The following is a 19,248-nucleotide window of genomic DNA, read 5'->3' as shown; positions in this document are numbered from 1 at the left end:
ATTTTCTGACATCTAAAGAGCTCAAATTGGAACATGATGGAAAGCTTTCCACTTGCCTGAATTAGTATTGAAGAAGCACTAAGGATAACAAGAGCCCAGAAAGGGTGGGAGATATCAGTGTCCCTCACCAATAGCAACTTGGTATAACCATCACATTGATCTGACTGTATCCTGAAATACATGGCTCTGAAATTGGGTCTGCAGCTTCTACCAGAGAATGGCACATTCTTCATCCTGCCATTACCTTCAAGCCAGGAAATCAATTCTGTTTCAAAGTGGAATAGAGCAGCACCAAATATAAGTAAAAATTGAATGCTAACCTGGAAAATCTGGAACACAGAAATGCACATATGCCAAATTGCAAATAACAACATGAAAATCCAAGGGATAAGGTCAAAGGTTTTGTAATCCAAGTTATGAATGCTGGCCAACAACTAAACAGCAATTTGGAAAAATGAGCTCCAAGAACTATTAATTCTTGGAGGATCAGATGAAATACTTGCAGATGTGCCTTCTGGGGGAATACAGACCAGTATTGTCTTTCCCTCGGGCTCAGAATATCTTTTTCAGGTCCCTTTTGGATTAAGGTCCAAACAGGAGGAGCCATTCTGAGTCTTGTGCCCTGTAACTCTTCAGGTGTTAAGCAATATTATAACATTCACCCAAGGCAGTGGCACATTTCTCTTTACACTATGAATTGGATGTCAACACTATTTTGACGAGAGAAGAATATTATCAGCATCTCAACTAGGAGTTGAACTACTCTCTAGTCCCTTTCACACTTGCACTCCACTAAATTGGCCATTCAGTGTCCTGGGATAGTAATGGGGGTTTTGCTTTTCACACTTGACCACTCCAAACTGGGACACTGAATGCTTTCACACTTGTAAGGAGCTATCCCCAGGGTTAGGGCTGTTCTACCTTCTACTGGTGATGTCATGACGCATCAAGAATGGTGGACCGGCCCTAAATCCTGATCAATGTATTATGATTTATATTTGAACAAAATTATATAATTATAACATAATTAAGCTTTATATACAGCACAGTATGAGCCCTTCAGCCTCTGTTGTTGTTGTGCTGACCTATATAAACCTATATAAGAGACTGTGGGAAAGTGTGAGCAATAAATAGCAATAGCAGACAATCTTTAAACAGGGTGGAAAAGTAGGTTGTGCTATAGTGCACAATTTATATAGCATGGGAAAGTTCACAGCACTTACCTGAAATATGTATTTGGCTCCTGTATGGGAGGAGGGATGTAGTGGGGGATGGGGATTAGTAAATGCATAGTTTTTAGAAAGTTTTTTTTATTGTATGTATTTTTAAAATTCATAAATAAAGATTTCCAAAAAAAAAGGAAAGTTGGTAGCTCTATCACATACAATTTAAACAGAGTGGGAAGTTGGTAGCACTATTGCATATAATTTATAAATACTGTGGGGGGGGGGGAGGGAACTAATGGCAGACCTTCCCTCCCAGAATTCCATGCAGCAGAGAAAAGCCTGTATGCCCGGCTGCATACAGGGAGTATTCATACAGGGGTTTCTCTGCTGCACAGCATTTTGGGAAGTCAGGTCCAGCATTGCTTTTTTTTCCCATACTGTTTAAAAATTGTCCACTATTGCTGTTTATTCCTATGTATTTCCTCTCTCTCTCTCCCCCCCCACTACAACTTTCTCATGGCAAAGTTTATACTTTCATTTTAATCTTTTCTTCTTGTACTCATGCAAAAACTTGGGTCATTTCAATCCCACAATGCAATTACCCATTTCACACTTGCCTGATTGCAACACCGGCATATGCAGATGCCAGGGATTGTGCTATAGTTCAAGGCCATCAATCCTCAGCGTGAGATGATGTCATCTGATTATGCTTTCACACTTGACACTTTAAAGGACAATTGGCATTTGATTCCTGGATCATTTGCAAGTGTGAAAGGGGCTTCTGTTCCCTCAGAGCCAGACAAAAAAAATACTTTGAGCACCAGGGTATGGACCACGTGTGGGTGCACGAAACTCTCAGTACTACTGCTATCAAACAGGCATTTTATTACTTTCCCGTTGACATCGATGTCCATCATTGAGTGCCTTGGTCCATGGGCGATGTTGTCTGACAGCGTGGTGGATGCTAGGACTGATTAAGGGTCCAAGTCACTGCTTCCAGCTGACGGCAGTAAGTAGCGGTTTGTAGGTGCAGTCCCGATTAGCTAGGGTGGTGGAGGCATCATCATCTGTGCGGTGTGGGTTGGCATGGGGAGTGACGAGTGCGCAGTTTGGGGCTGGCTATGCACGCACGTGTTAGCTGTGTTGTTAGATCGGTGGGGTGGAAGTGACATGGTCAGTACGGGTGGAAGTCAGCCAGTCGAAGATGGCAGCGTGTGTGGGGAGCACATGGCGGTGGCGTGGTTCGACAGCTGGGCTGGAAGTGACGTCACCGGTGAGGTGGAAGTGGCAGGCAGAATAATGGCGCTCCCGATACTCACACTTGGAGGCACCTGGAGGGTAGAGGGAGGCTTCCATCTAGTCACAGAGGACCGCAGCGCTTCCAGCGGGTTTGGAGAGGCCCACCTTGGCAAAGTTGCCTTTCTTACTACACCGGGAGCAATGAAAGTTCATCGCCGGACTGTTATTCCAGGAGCATCTGTCGGACTCACACCGGGTCCCACAGTACTTACAGTGGCAGGATGTGTCAGTGGTGGTGATAGCTTCTCCACAGAAGAGACCTTCGGCAGCAGCAGTCATCTGCATCAGTCAAACCGAAGGGGCTGCAGATGGGCATCGAAGACTTCTGCATGGTTGGCTGCAGCTTCCAGGAAACGGACCACATCGATGACCCTTGTGAGGGAGGCATTGCTTTCTTCCTGCAGTCTCTGTCAGGTTTCCCTCGATTGCTGGCCTTGCACACATGCATCCTGAATGAGCCGTTCCACTTCCCCAGTGGTCACCACAGTCTTGGCCATACAAGGGCACGCCAGCTCACGCAGTACCCCAAGGTAAGCCTCTGCTGTCTCACCCTGCTGTTGTAGCCTGGTGCTAAATAGGTACCTGGAGTAGAGTATATTCACTGGAGGCTGGTAGATGCTTTCCAGGATGGCCATCGCCAGTTCGTACTCAGTCCAGTCACGGATCACCTGGAACGTGAATGGGCCCAATTTCATGCGCAGTACATGAGTTTCTTCTGGTCTGAGTTAATGACCTCAGCCTGAGTGTGGATGATTGCCCCAATTGCATGCTTCCATATCTGAAATGTGCTGGAGCTTCCGGATGTCGGGGGTCAATATCCAGCTTCTCTATGCTGAGAAACTTCTCCGTGTTACTTTAAAATTAAGCTAATTAAATTGTGGTGCACTGCAGTGTGAACAAACAGGCACAAAAAATGAAAGGCTGTATTAAAGGCTTTAATTAGCTTAAAACTTGCACACTAGGTTATGTGTCCTTTCTTGCTCCGTGTGCTCTGCTCCCACCCAGGGGATGGTGTGAGTTTTTATGTGGGGCTGGTGATTAGCAGGGAGTAGATAGAGCCAGTCTCCCAGGTTACCTCCCTGCATAGTACAATAGGTTGACCCTTACAGTAGGCAGTACAGGAGTGTGGCCAGGTGCAGGTAGTCACCAACAGTCCACTGGTTGTATCACCACAATAATGTTCAACATTCCTTTATAATACTCAGTGATTAATGCCACAATAATGTCCCGCATCGGACTTGTCAGCCACAAACGAGCCTGCAGCTGACGTGGACATTTACCCCCTCCATAAATCTTCATCCGCGAAGCCAAGCCAAAGAAAGAATGTGTATAACATGACAACCCTGACCTATCACTCCAAAGATTTCACTGAGCAGTACCTTGAGAAGTCATTTGATTTATGACATTTAGAGAAAGTTCAACTCAGACTACGTGATTCATTTGCTTAAGTCGGTGTAAAGGTTATAGTCACCAGAAGAAGGTGACAGTACGAAAAATATTGCTTATCATTCCATTTCAAACTATTTTAATTGAAATATTTCTGTACCTTAGAAGGTACGATTTGTAAAATATTTCTTTATAACTCTCTCCTCAAACCTCCTTTGGTTCTTTACTAGGCTTCAGTTTGTTAACAATGAACAATATTTATACATGGGGAACAGGGAAAATTTACCTTGCATAGCACCATATCCTACACAATTAATTCTGTTTTTTGGAGTCCACTTCATTCCCAAGACATTAACGTGTTAATTTTTCAAGGTAACATCCAAACCCAGCAATTGGTGCATATATGACCTTCTCTCCTATCATAAAATTGGAAATACACAGTATTCTGGTTTTTTGGTTCCATTTGCATTTCATCAATCTTGTGAAAAGACCTGGATAATATACAGGCTAAAGCTAATAAACAGCAAATAAAATTTACCCTACATGGGTGGCAGTTCATTATATTTTCATCAAAAAAAGCTTTCTAATATTCAGTGACTTCACCATGTCCCCCCAACATCATCTTGTGGATCACTATTGACTATAAACTCACTGAAATCACCCACATAAATACAATAACAAATAAAATATGTTGGAGGTTGGATTTTCAGCAAAAAATGGCTTACCTGCTAAATATCCAAAGCCAACGTATCATCTACCTAACACAACAGAGTATGATGGAATATTCTTCCTTTGCCGTGTGTGTGAACTGGTGAAAATCGTAGTAAGTGCCTTAGAGTCAATAATGACAACAGTTCTGTGGCTTATGAGATGACTGATGAGGCCAATGTGAGAAATATAGATTTGTACAGGTATAGGGCAGGCAGTACCCAATGGGATAAATAAATATGTAGTTGTGAGGTGGAAAAAGCTTGCTACCAGGTTAAAGTGTTTCATTCACTTAATTATTCCCTCTACTTCTAGTTCACAGTAGCTAAATTGTATACAAGTTGAAATGCAGCTCGTATTATCTCATAAACCATAGAACAATAAAGTTAACAGGTATATAAGAATGCCACTACTTGACACACCACCCTGACTTGAATGTGGATCATATTCCATTATGGTTCCTGCTCATACTCTTTCTTGGAATTCCCATCTTAATGGCTTTGAGAGTGGACAGCAGCAGTTTAAGAACTACTGATTCTTTTTTTTAACTGGCGTTGATTCACACATAACCATATAACCATTTACAGCATGGAAACAGGCCATGTCAGCCCTTCAAGTCCGTACCGGTTCACTTGAACAACTCCACTAGCTCCTCCGCAAACTCCTGAGGAAGTAGAGGCTTTCTTCATGATGCCATTGGTGTGTTGGTTCCAGGAAAGATCTTCCGAGATAGTGACTGCAGACTTCCAAACAGGTTCACAAGTTAACAAAGAGCACTTTATAACCCATATGCTATTCTGTTAAGATCAGTCATTGGAGTTGAGTACAGGCAAGATATTGTGAACTCAGATTCCCACAATCTGAGATATTGTTTAGAAGTTATGATCACTGCGGAACTTACAGTAGAAAAATAACTGAAATTTGTCAGATTATTATAATCAGTCAGAGAAATAGAAGTAAAAGAGAAATCCCCCCCCCCCCCACGGTCACTGAATGTCCATAGCTTTGCCTCCAGCATCTCCACAGTCACACAACCTTCAGACCGAACCATCAGTAACCCAAATTTCAGATGGACACCTCTGATACAATCTTGAAGTCTCCAGCACCCTCTCACATCCAGGTTCCAATGTCTTGTACTCCCTTCAGCAGTCTCACCAGTGCGTAGCCTGCTATGAGTCCTTTGACCACGGTCACCAACAGCCCACATTCTATGTGGTACCTCACCTCAAGAAACCAACAGCCTGCCTTCTGTGTGTGCTTCAGCCTCAGAGCCCCTCACTGGTTAACATAATGGCATGTTGGTTGAGCATGTGTGGCAGATTTACCAAGTTGGCAGTTAATATTTTGAAGCACCATGACTCTTTGCCCCTTTGACATTAGTTATGGAATTCTGCTGCTGCTTCTGATGGTCCATAGTATCTCATGAATGCCAGTTCTGATCAGAGCTGCCAGATCAAGCACAAAACACCACAAGGTTAGAATCTGAAATAAAAATAGAAAATGCTAGTTAGACAGAATCTGTGCAGAGAAGAAAGAAGATAAGAATTCAAATGATTTGCTTTCTTACCAACCGTTCTGACGAAAAGTCATCAATCTTTCTCTCTCCATAGACACTGCCTGAATTGCCAAATATTCTGAGCATTGAATCTAACCCACGTGACATGATTATTATGATGAAATCTGCACCCCTAGAACAGTGATTCTCAACCTTTTTTCTCCACATACCACCTTAAGTAATCCCTGGTTGCAGGAGGGGCAGGACTGGCAACTCAATGTTCCGGGTTTCCAATGATTTAGATGCATTAGAACGGTGGGGGGGTGAAGGGTGGGGAATGAAAGGGAGAGGAGTAGCATTGCTTGTTAGGGAAAATATCACAGCTGTGCTCAGGCAGGACAGACTGGAGGGCTCGTCTACTGAGACTATATGGGTGGAGCTGAGGAAATGGAAAGGTATGACCACACTCATGGGGTTGTTTTTATAGACTGCCCCACAGTCAATGAGAATTAGAGAAACAAATCTATAGTGAGATAGCAGACAGCTGCAGGAAATATAAGGTTGTGATAGCAGATTCTAATTTTCCATATTGTAAAAGGCTGGATGGCTTGGAGTTTGTCATATGTGTTCAGGAAATCTTTCTGAATCAATATATAGAGGTACTAACTAGAGAAAGTGCAATACTGGATCTCCTATTAGGGAATGAGACAGAACAGATGACAGAGGTATGTGTAGGGGAACATTTTGGGTCCAGTAATCATTATGCCATTAGTTTCAAGTTAATTATGGAAAAGGATAGGTCTGGGCCTCAGGTTGAGATTCTAAATTGGAGAAAGGCTAATTTTGAGAAAATGATAAAGAATCTAGAATGCGTTGATTGGGATCATCTGTTTTTGGGCAAGGATGTGCAAGGTCAGTGGCAGACCTTCAAAACTAAAATTTTGAGAGTACAGTGTTTATATATGTTCCTGGCAAGATTAAAAGGAAAGTTGACAGGGAATCAAGGGATATTGGGGATGTGGATCAGAAGAAGAGAGAGGTGTATAACATCTATAAGCAACATGGAACAAATGAAATTCTTAAGTATAAAAAATGCAAGAATAACCTCAAGAAAGAAGTCAGGAAGGCTAAAAGATTTAGATTTTCAGATTTATTGTCAAAGTACATACATTAGCTTTTTCAAAAGATAATCAATTTTTAGATATTTGGTTTTATAAATGTTGAAGATTGTTATGAAAGAAGTCAATTAATGACATTTGAACAAATGAGAAATAAACTTGGAATAACCGAAAATACTCTTTTTTGTTATTTCGAACTGAGAACATATTTGAGGGATAAGTTAGGACCAACTTTGTTGTGCCTAGTTGTAGTAAATAATAGGAGAGGAATTGTTAAGAAATTTACTTCCACAATATATTCTTTATTACAATTAGGGACTCCAAAACGTGGAGTTCATAAATCTAGACAGAGGTGGGAACTAGATTTAAATATCAGAACTGATGAGCAAAGATGGATAGCTCTCTGCAGAGATTGTATGACTAACATTATTAATGTAAGTTAGTTCTGTATAATTTTTGACATCATTTATTTCTTACACCACAAAAAATGAATAGATTGGAATCAAACTTATCAGACCAATGTTTTAGATGTGGTGAGGACATAGGAACTTTTTACATTAAATTTTGTCCTGTTCAAAGGAAAGATCCTTTTGGTTGGACTTAAGAAATTTTTGGAACAAGTTACAGGTGTTGTATTTCCACAAAACCTAGATTTATTTTTATTAGGAAATATTGAAGGAACAAAACATAAATTAAAATTGTCAATATATCAATTAGAATTTGTTAAAATTGCATTAGCAGTGGCAAGTTACTTGGAAATCAAATACACATTTGGGTATGGCAAAATGGGATGCAGAAATTCAAAGTTGTATTCCTTTGGGGAAAAATTTACAGATAATTTAAGAAATAAATATACTACGTTTTTACAAATCTGGAACTCGTATACTCAAAAATTAAGTTTATATTTGTAATGTTTTGCTTCCTGTTCCTCTGGAACTGCAAGAATCTCCTCTGAATTGTATCAAAAGATTTTCTTTCAATATGTTTGTTAGATGACATCCCTCTGTGCAATCCTGAAAGTTTCTCTCCTTTCACTTTATATAAAGAATTTTATCTTTATATCAACTATTTTGAGGGTGGAGGGGTTGGGGGGAGGAAGATTTTGGGGTGGATTATATATCATCATTTATGTAGTTTTAATTTTTTTTCCATTTGTAATCTGTACTATTATATTAAATTTGACTACTACATGTATGGAGAAAATTCTACATAAAATATTCCAAAAAAGGTACATGCATGACATCACATACACCACCACTCCTAGTGACAGATTTTGATGTTCACCACCAGGAATACACTCTATACCTTTTGCTACTCTCAGTAAGGATTGTTTAACAGGAAAAAATACTGGCCATCCAAGGAGAGCAAATTGGTGCCAATCAGCAGAAGGTTTCTTTGTACACATTTGACCATATCATAAGGCATCATAGTGTCTGGGATCAATATTGAAGGCATCCCAGTTCACAATTTCTGATTGTATCCACTGTGCAAATACTACTGGTTGGACTCTCCAATTGGAAGAGTATATACCAAGGAATTCTGCTGGAAATGCCTGGGACATTGATTGAAAGATATGATTCTGTGAATCTGATGATGTCAGGTTGTGGTTTGATTTGCCTGCAAAGCAGCTTCACTAGCTTAGAGCCAATGTGCAGGCTTAATAAGGAGCTTCTTCAAGTCCAACTAAGCTAGAAGTGGCAATACCATGATTGAATCTGGTACCTGGGTGAAATATACATTTATGATTTTATTCTTATTGTGGTTGAATTTTGTGCTTTTGATTCAACTAAGTGGCTTGAATTAGGTATTACAGAGGCCTGTGGAGGGCCAACCACTAGCTGGGGATATGGAGCAACACATAAGCCAGACAGGGTAAATCAGTAGATATCCTTCCCAAAAGTTAACTAAATGGATTTTTACAACAATCAGGTAGCTTCATGGTCAGTGATAATAAGAATATTTTTTTCTCTGTTTGAAATTCAATCTCAAATCTTTAATCTCAATCTCAATCTCAATCTCAAATCTTTAAATATGCCATAAATCTTTAAATATGCCATAGTGGGGTTTGCACTCATACCTCTTGATTATTAGTCTAAGACTCTGGATTGCTAGACTAGTAATTTAACCAGCACCATACCATTTCCTCAGCATAAAATGAAAGATGTAAATTGATGCAATAAAACAATTTTGTATAGATGTGTTTGGGCCCATAGCTTATATTGTCATGTTTGCCATTAAATTTCTTTAACGCTGTGAATTCACCATTTGAATCTAATCACAGAGGCTGTTTTAATTAAATACCTAATTTTAATGACCCAATAAAGTTTATCTCTGCTGGATATCTCAATGCTACTACACTGCAATAGTCCCCGAGTGTTAGGCATTCCATGGAGAACTGGACTCCAGAGACCAGAAAATCTGTGTGATTGAATAAAATGGTTATGGTATCATGAGTCACTGTCTCCATGAGTGCAATTGAGAGAATCGGAAACAGCAGAACACACACTTATATAACCCACTCACTCACTCACCAATGCAGAGACATACAGGCAGATACATCCAAATCTTCTCTGTCTTCATATGCTTGTACATTTCCCACCTCTTCATCAAAGACATACAGACTCCATCATTTATGGAGATTGAAATATTCATGCTTAATATTTATTTGATATATTTTGATATGTAGAATACACTCTCCACGATATTCTTATTTACATTTCTTCAGAGACCATCTCAGAATGTTTCACATTCATTCTCATGCACATTTACATTTTCAGTCACATATGCTTTAATATTGATAATCAGGGATAGTATCATTGCTGTTGAAAGGGAGGATATGGTGGAAGGATCATCTACTGAGTCAGTGCAGGTGTAAGTCAGAAATGGAAAGGGAACAATTACTCCCCCCCCCCCCCCCCCACCCTTAGCTAATGGGCTGCTGAGGACTAGATAAGTAGGCAGATTTTGAAAGGTGCAAAAATTTCAGGGATGTTGTTATGAGTGACTTCAATTCCTCAATATTGACTAACACCTGCTTGGTGCAACTTGGTTAGATGGGGAAAAATTTGTTATGTATGTACAGAAGGGATTCCTGTTGCAATATGTGGACAGAGTAACTAAAGGAGAGGTAATGCTAGATCTCATACTGAGCAATTAACCTGGTCACCTGAGATGTAGACTAGATAGTCTACAACCTAGTAGTATCCATGGCCTTGTATACAGAATAGGTAGTCTACAACCAGTGGTTTGCATGGCCTTATATATAAAATGGGTAGTCTATAACCCATTTGTATGTGGCACCTTGTATATAATCTGTGTAGTTCACAATCCAATGGTATAAAAATTGAATTTTCTCATTTTAGTTAAGCTACATCCTGGTTTGTCTCACCTTTTGATCCAACCAGGTTCTCTCACCCCTTTTTACAATCCTGCCAGACCGCTGCTACTCAGTTTTGTTCCCCTCTCCCAGCTGATTCCTTCAGCCTATCACCCACACACTCTAAATAGTTCCCTTTGTCCATCATCCCTCCCTTATCTGGTTCCACAGATTGCCTTCCTTATCAAAATTCAGTATCTGTAGGATTTTTGTCTCCACAGATCACCTTCCAACCTCTTTCTCAACCTCAACCATCCCCTCCCCTCACCCGGCTCCATCTGCGCTTGTTTTTCCTCTCATTTTTTACCAGCATCACCTCTCCCTCTCCTCCATTTGGCTCCATCTCCCCATTGTCTTCCTCCCCATCCCCTGCTTCTACCTATCATGTGCCAGCTCCTCTCTCGTATTCTTTAACTGCTATCTCTGCTATCTGCTCTCAGTCCTGATGCAGGGGCTCTATACAAAATGTTGACCATCTTCAGATGCTGCCTGACCCACTGAGTTTCTCCTGCAGACTCAGAAAAATGGTGTCAGCTGTAATAGTAGATGAAAATTTTCAGACCACTTCCATATAACAAAAATGACAAACTCCCCTGCACAGTTTGAGATTCAAAATTTAAACTAAAGATTCAAACTCAAGCTTTTTGGAAAGGGGTGTGGGTGGTATTTTAATCTACCAAAAGGAAAGAGCACTCGATGTTGAGGGCAAAGAAACAACTAGGACAAAGCATGAGAAATCAAGATCTCTTTGATTCCATGTGAATTGTTGGACAATCACAAAGCCTTTGGTGGGAAGAAGAGAAACACAAGAGGATCTTTTGGAATAAACATCCGTCGCATGCGATTGTAGCATTCCTGGAGGTTGGTGGTTTGCACAACACTTAACCATAGTCAGTTCCCATGGTAACCAAATCCATTTAACCATTTGAGTATAAATTTTCTTCCAACCATCTTTGCGTTTGATTTTATCTATTTATGCTAGAATTGGTGACACTTTCTAAAACATCAGGCAATGAAATTAAGCAACAGATATGGTGGTCATACCATTCTATTTTTTCCCCACCTTCAGAAAGCCACACTACTTGTTAAGGTAACCTTCCAAGCTGAGATTTAGGCAAATATACAGTAACATGTAGTCACTCAATGAGAAGACCAACATCCATCATATTCATCTTATGCCAAACAATACAACAAAAGTGTTTAGTATTTACATCAATTTGAGAATTAATTGGTGTACAGGGGTCTAATTAGTCTCCAAGGGAAAATGGTGAACTTCTTTCTCAGCTAAATATTCAGAAAAGATAGTGAAGGCAGGTGTGCTTAGGGAAGCTGGAGGAACTTGGCAGTCAGACAGCATTTATGGATAGAAGTGGTCAGTCAACATTTAGGGTTAATCTGACTACAATTCAATATTTTAAAGTGCTAATAAAAAGGCTAATGATTTGGACATAATGGGGAAAATTGGTGTTGACTAAATTTATCAAGGTAATATACAGAATTCCACCATTTCCTGTAGCAACTGCATTTGGAAACCAAGGGAAAAATTGGACTCGATTATTTCAGTGGCAGAAAGCACGTGAAAATAGCCAGAGGGAACTCTAAAAAAACTAGAGGAATACATGCAGTCGAATTCTATAGGTCTCATAGTTAGGTCTTTTGTACTTTTTGCTATTTGTCAAAGATTTGAACCAGCTGTAGAATCCATGATTTGCCAAAATATAGAATATGAGGGGAAGGAAGTTGTGCTAAAATTATGTAAAACATCAACTAGAGTACCATTTGCAATTTTGTTCACCTTTTAAACTAATGATGTGAAGTAGAAGGGGTGCAGAGGAGGTTTACAAAGGTACTCCCAGACTTGGAGAGTTTTCGCAGAGAAATAGCATTAGATTGGCTGGAGTTGTTCACAGTGGAACATGAGAATTTGAAAAGAGATGCATTCAAAATGCATAAAATGATGAAAATTGTGTACAAAAAGAAGTGGGATAAAATATTAGCTTATGTATTGAAAAGTGATTGGTTAAAGGAAAATCAAGGAAAATATTTTTCATCTAAAGTGTGGTACTGTAGTGGGCTGCACTGATCTTTAAGCGAACTGAGTCACAGAGGTGCAGGCTTGCACTGGGCTGACATCACATTGGTCCTGGGGCGCAAAGGATCATGGGAGTCAGGCTGATAAGCTCTCGGAGAGTTCCAGTAAAGTTAGTTGGTTGGTTTAACTCACTCACTGCTTCTGTGTGGTTTTCTTTCTTTCATTCGCTGCACAGCACTCTGACCACAGTACAAGGTGGATCTCTTTCTCCAAAAGTCTGTTAGAGGCAGAAAACCATTAAATAAATAAAACTCATGGATGAGTACATGAGGGGCAGTAACCAAACTCTCCACAGATTTACAGCTGTAGTGGCATTTTGCCAAAATGCCACTTATTTTGCCTGACTTGGGCACTATAGGTTGAAGTCAGAAAAAGAAGCATGTTTTGGAGCACAAATAGATTTGCTCCAGCATTCAGTAGATTGAGGCTGAATGTGTGCTTCATGTCTACTTTTCCACCTGATCCCCATATGGTCTAAATCCCATGGTCTCCAAAAATTGATAGATCTCTCCCTTGAATGCACTCAACATCTAAGCATCTGCAACCCTCTAATCTACTGAATTCCATATAATTACAAATTCAGTACAAATACATTTTGTTCACCTTATTCTTAAATGGCTGACCTCTTATCCTGAGATTATATCCCCAGTTCTGCATCCTCCAGCTAGAAAGTCCAATCTCTCTGCATCTACCATACCAGCGCCTCTCCAAATTATGTGTTTCAACTGTTAATTCTTCAATTATGCATTCTCTCTACTCACAGCACTTTTTCATACCCTTGCTTATCATGTATCTATCTATCTCAGGTTTAAAATTATTCAAATGCTCTACTTCAATTGTCCTTTGTGGAAGAGAGATCCAAAGACTCACGAGTCTCTGAGAAAAACAATTCTTTATTATCTCTGTCTTAAATTGCTGAAAAACTGAAAGATGTGACAATTACTGTTTCAAGAATCAGTCCATGGACCTCTGTTTTGTAATATTTAGAAATAATTTGGACAAAAATGTGGGTGAGCTGATTAGTAAACTTGCAGATGACACAATAATTAGTGTAACTGTGGATCATGAAGAAGGTTGTCAAAGCATACAGCAGGGTTTACATCATTTGGAAAATTAAAGTGAAAAATGTCAGATGAAGTTTAATCTAGTCAAGTGTGAGGTGATGCATTTTGGGAGATCTATTTGTCCACCTAGATTCTCTCTCTCTTTGTTCATTTATATTTCTCTCCTCCTGCAATTTAATCGGATGTGTTACCTTCTTCCATCTGCCCATCACTCACACATCTTTCTTATCACTTGATTCATCTTTCCTTTCCGCTCCTCCACCTGGTTCCAATGAATCAAGGAAGTCAAGGAAAACTACTATTCTAGTTAAAACACAAAAATGCTAGAGAAACTAGTCCCACAGTGTCCTTTGCAGGCAAAGATATCAAGACAATATTTCAGGCTTGAGCCCTTCATCAAGGTATGAGCAAAAATCACATAGGCACCTGAATAAAAAGGTGGGGGAGGAGGGAAGAAAGGGAAAGGGTAGAAGCACTGACCCACAAAGGTGGACATAGATAGGAGGACGAGAGAAAAAAATGAGAATTTATCGGGGGATAGGAAAGCTCTGTAAATATAGAGCTGGAGGGATAGGGAAAGAGAGAGAGATGGGTAGGGAGCTAGAGGAAAGAAGACAAAGGGATAGGGAAAGAGAGAGGTAGGAGGGAGGCTAATTCCAACTAGTAATGCCAACTAGTTGGAGTGTGCCCAGATGGAATATGAGGTGTTGTTCTTCCAACTTTCAGATGGTCTCAGTTTGGTGGTGCATGAAACCATGAACATACATGGCAGCATGGGAATGGGGCAGGGAATTGAAATGGGTTGCCACTAGGAGATCCTTCCTATTACAGCAGACAGAGTGAAGGTACTCAATGAAACAATCTCCCAGTCTGCATCCTGTCTCTCCAATGTGGAGGAGGTCATAAGTTACTTCACTTGGAAGGACAGTTTGGGGCCTTAAGTGGAGGTGTGGGTGCAAGTGTAGCATTCCATCTGGTTCCATCTGTTTTTCATCCCTCCCTTACTTGGTTCCAAATCACCTTTCAGCCTTTGTCTCTTCCTCCCCCTCCCATCCCTCCTCCATAAACTTCAATGGAAAACTATCCTGACCATACTTTCCTCAGACAGTCCATTGCTCTCAGATACTGGTCTAATAAACCTTCAATGACTGCATCTAATAAACTGACATCCTTCCTTCAAAGAACATGGAACAGTACAGTACATGAACAGGCTTGTTATCTATGCCGCACACAATTATCAAATTCAATTAAATCTCTTTGTTTGTAAAGTAACAATACCCCTCCATTCAAAGCATATTCATGACATGACAGCCTCCTCCACTATCTTTGACAACCTATTCCACACACCTCTGACTCTGTGTAAAAAAAAAACTTGCCCCACATATTTCCTTAATTTTCCACCTTTTTTCTTAAATGCACGACCTCTAGTATTTGACATTTTTACTATGGTAAAAGATTCTGACACACATCATTTCATAAACTTCCATCAGGTATCCCCCTCAGCCTGCAAAACTCCAGAGAAAACAACCCAACTTTGCCTAACCTCTCCTTATAGCTCATACCTTTTAATCTAAGCAGCATCCTGGTAAATGACTTCTGTACCCATTCCAAAGCTTTCACCTCCTCCCTGTGATACAAACAGAATTGCGCAAACTTGATTAAGGAAACTGAAATTTTACAGAGTACTTCAGATCTGGTTTTCAGGTGCTTTCTTTGTCGTGGAAGGATAAGAGCCACGGTGCAGAAAGAATGAAGGCATCCCAGAGACACCCGTGTGGAAAATCTTGTCACCAGTGCAGTATTGCAATTTGGTCTAATTCTAGCAGAAATATTCCCTTTGACCTATATATTCCTCTCCATTCATTTTGCAACTTAAAGTTAACTTGTTTTCTCACTTTCTCAGTTCTACTATCATCCTAATATCATCAGTATTTGGTTCTATAAAGGAAGGGGATGAGTCAACATACAGGATGGAGATTGAAAACTTGGCTGAATGGTGTACCCACAACAACCTTGCACTCAATGCCACCAAAACTAAGGACCTGATTGTTGACCATCTCAGGGTAGTATGTGATGTCATGCATGTATTCTGACAATAAATTTGAAATCTGATCTGAAACAACAGAACTGAAAGGTGTTTTTATTTTCAATCCAGATTTCAGCATTTGTATTATGTTGATTTATTTTATAGGTAATGAGAGTAAGGATCATCCTTGTATGAATGCATGAAAGTATCAGCAGTAATTTGGAGTTTAGCTCTGACCATGTACAAACAGAAACATTGCCTGCATACTGCAGGTCACCTATTGAGTTTTGGGTAGTCTTGGTTCTTGACTTTATTCACTGTAGGTTGAACAGCTTCTCATTTGTTCTGAAGATTAGCACCATGGAAGGTTAGTCCTTGAAGAGTCACAGTCAACTTGATCTTCACCAGACCACAACTCCAAGAAAAGTACAGGAAGCAGTACCATCACTATATATGTTTTTTTTTACAACTTCACCAATGCCTCTGACTCCATCAGTTGGAAGGGGCTGTGGAAGAGAATCTTTTAAATAATTTTATGTTCACTCCTTAATATTGATAAACCATTCAGTCTACAACCATTTGTAATGAAGATTGTTGGGGTAGGTCACTTTTGTTCACCTGATCAGACAAATGTGGGCTGGTTTTATTGTCTCGTGCTAACACCGTTAGTCCTTTTGTTACCAATCTGTAGTAAAGCTGGTCGACATTCACCTCAAAGCCTTCTAATTGACAAGTGGGACACAGCAATATCTAAACATGAATGATAAAATGCTTGTAAATTATCTGTGTTATTTTATACGTGGAGCTGAACTGAGATGTGGAAATAAGGAACAAGGTCCATGGAAGTAATTAATTCCCTATTTTAGTCATATAATGTTCATATAATATATGTATAGATTTCTTTATTGATATAAAATGAAAATTGTTAGTATCACACTGTAATTACAACCTGTCGTTAATAATTGTGGGAGAGCTCCTCCACTTGTGGGAGTATGAAATTACAATGTGAAATTTATATATCATATTGATCTATGTTGTCCCAGCAATAAATATGATGACAGGAATCTATAATAGGAACAGTCAATATGAGTTACACACAGATATATGTGTGTATTTATGGTCAGTTCAAAAATGCTTAATTCCACAGTACATTTCTGAATACAACCCCTTTAAGTATTTCAACGTTTTTATTGTTCATTTTTACCCCTAATAGCAATATTTCAGCCATCACTCCCAAATAATTTATACCTCCCATCTCTAGCAAGTTCAGTCCTGCAAAATAAGCTCATCAGTGATAGCATTAGCCACCAGTTCCATCCCATGGATGATTAATCTAAACAGTAGCAGTAATTTAAATAAAATAGTAGAAAGAAGAGTGTGAGATGAAATAATACAGTAGAAAATACTGAAAGGACTGGATAGAATAGATGTGGATGTGGAGAGATGGGAGAGTCTGGAACCAGAGGGCATCTCTCCTCTAAACTCCCTTTTGAATAGAGTTAAGGAGAAATTTCATTATTCAGAGAGTGATGAATCATTGAAATTTGTTGCCCCAGATATCTGGAGGCTAAATCATCAGGTATATTTAAGGCAAAGATAGATAAATTCTTGATTAGGAAGGGAATCAAGGGTTTTGGAGAGAAGGCAGGAGAATGGTGTTAGAAAGGATAGTAAATCAGCCATGATGTAATGGCAAGCTGTACTCAATGGGCCAAATAGACTAATTCTGCTTCTCTGTGTTGTGGACTAATCTGAGATAAGAAGTATATCATTGTGAAACCTAATCATAAATTTATCTACTGTGATCAAGGTTCCTAGCATAATCATGGGAATAATGCTTGAAAATTATACTAAGGTCGAAGATTAGCCAAGATCATTATGAATGGCATATTAGGCTCAAAGAGCTATTGTTAAAACTCAGACACTGACAGCAACAGAAGGCATACACTGGCAGTTTGTATTAACAGCAATGTAACTCAGCCATAAATAATTATATGAAATGAAACTGCCTTGAAATACTTATTTTTCAAAACATATGTTTTTGTGAAACCTGTGTCATTATTTTTTGCCATCCTTGTGTTCGTGCAGTCCAGTAATTAATCAACATATTGTAAAATTGCTTACAGAAGTTCTGACTCTGCAAGGAGAGTATTTTCAATTGAGTCAGTGAGACCTATTGATAGCCAATCTGATCCACAATCATCTGTCTACAACTATTCATTGATTTAATTCTCGTATTTTAAAATTTGAGTGCATTTACAGTGCTTGTGCTAATATGTATAAAATATATATTTATAAACCAACCATGATTAAAAAGTGTATTGTTTCTATATTCACAGCTCTAAATTCCCCGTAGACTAATTCCAAGATAACAATATGTTTGCTCATAGAGTCAAGTTAATTTTTAGCAAGATTGAACTTTGTACCTACTTACTGCCTTTCACCAAAGCAGTAAGATTATACTATTTAGAGAAATGTCCATGCTATTGAAGGTGCATAAGGGTGAGGAAAATAAGGAAAAGGAAAATTAAAGGAAAAGAGAACAAAAAGGAGAGAAAACAGGACCGGAGGTGGAATAGAACAACCGAAGTGAGTGAGAGAGAGAGAGAGAGGATAGAAGGACTAAAGCAGCAAACATCGAGGGCCAGTTGGTGCTATTATGTAACCCATATTGTCCTCAGAATTAAACAATATGTGGTTGTTTTGTAGCTCTAACCTTTCTACTCACCCTAGAGAAGGAGCATCGACAAGCTGTTTGTATGAAGCAACAAATTGGACTGGTATCTGTTTAGAAGAAACTAGTTCACGTGCCATTTGAATTTTTTTTCATGTGCTGATGCCGTTGTTCTTGGATCCAGCTCTTTGCGACATCCTGAGTCCCTCACACCAGCAGTAACCTAAACCCAGATGTGAATCTCCTATTCCTACAATTTTAATCTCTGCTACCTCATTCAAAGATTGTTTTCTTACAGTTACAGTAGCTATTTACAATTGGATGCAATCTTAGCCTGACCGAAGAACTCACATTCACACTTCATACTTGTCACAGGGTTTGTGAAGCACGACTATATAGCGAGGGTGGATAGGAGGAGGAGGAAGAAGAGGAGGAAGGGGTTGCCTGCTGGCCTTGTTTCCATGGTATTCCCTATGAACATTTGAATACCGTATTGTTCATATGCAAGCCAGAGCCTGGAAAAATCTCGGCACACCTGACACTGAAAGCAGACTGAATTCCTTTACGCTTTTTAGTTGGATATTTTAAGGGGCGAAGCATCAAAAGAAAAGAATGATTTTCTCAATATCTCTGTTTTTGTGAGGTGAAAAGTGACTTAAAATAATTTTACTGCTCAGATTGACAACTCTACATTCTGGAAATGAATAATACTGTTTAGGAAATATGCAGCCAACACTGAGCAAAGGATATATGAGGTGCACTTCACATCCCATTACTCACTAGGCCCAAGCCTCTGCCACGAGGGATAGCATGAAGAAGTTTGCTTCCACACGCAGCTTGAACA

General features: G+C 39.5%; 1 protein-coding gene and 1 long non-coding RNA gene across 37 annotated transcripts in view; one reads left to right on the top strand and one right to left on the bottom strand.

Annotated features, from left to right (window-relative positions):
* Positions 1-19,248, top strand: part of shank3a (SH3 and multiple ankyrin repeat domains 3a) — a 651,448-nt gene that overhangs the window by 569,476 nt on the left and 62,724 nt on the right. The gene's annotated exons all lie outside the window — the stretch shown is intronic.
* LOC138748501 (uncharacterized) lies at positions 5,315-18,762 on the bottom strand. Of its 2 annotated transcripts, none has more exons than XR_011348081.1 (3): positions 18,459-18,762; positions 12,773-12,857; positions 5,315-6,041 (listed from the first exon to the last, which is right to left on the bottom strand). It is a non-coding gene; the product is annotated as an uncharacterized lncRNA (long non-coding RNA). The 2 variants fall into 2 exon arrangements; XR_011348082.1 differs by having other exon boundaries at positions 12,777-12,857.

This window comes from Narcine bancroftii, chromosome 13, assembly GCF_036971445.1.
Source record: "Narcine bancroftii isolate sNarBan1 chromosome 13, sNarBan1.hap1, whole genome shotgun sequence".
NCBI classification, from domain to species: Eukaryota; Metazoa; Chordata; class Chondrichthyes; order Torpediniformes; family Narcinidae; genus Narcine; species Narcine bancroftii.
Note: the sequence above shows the minus strand (reverse complement) of the source record. Positions and strands in the feature narration are given on the sequence as shown.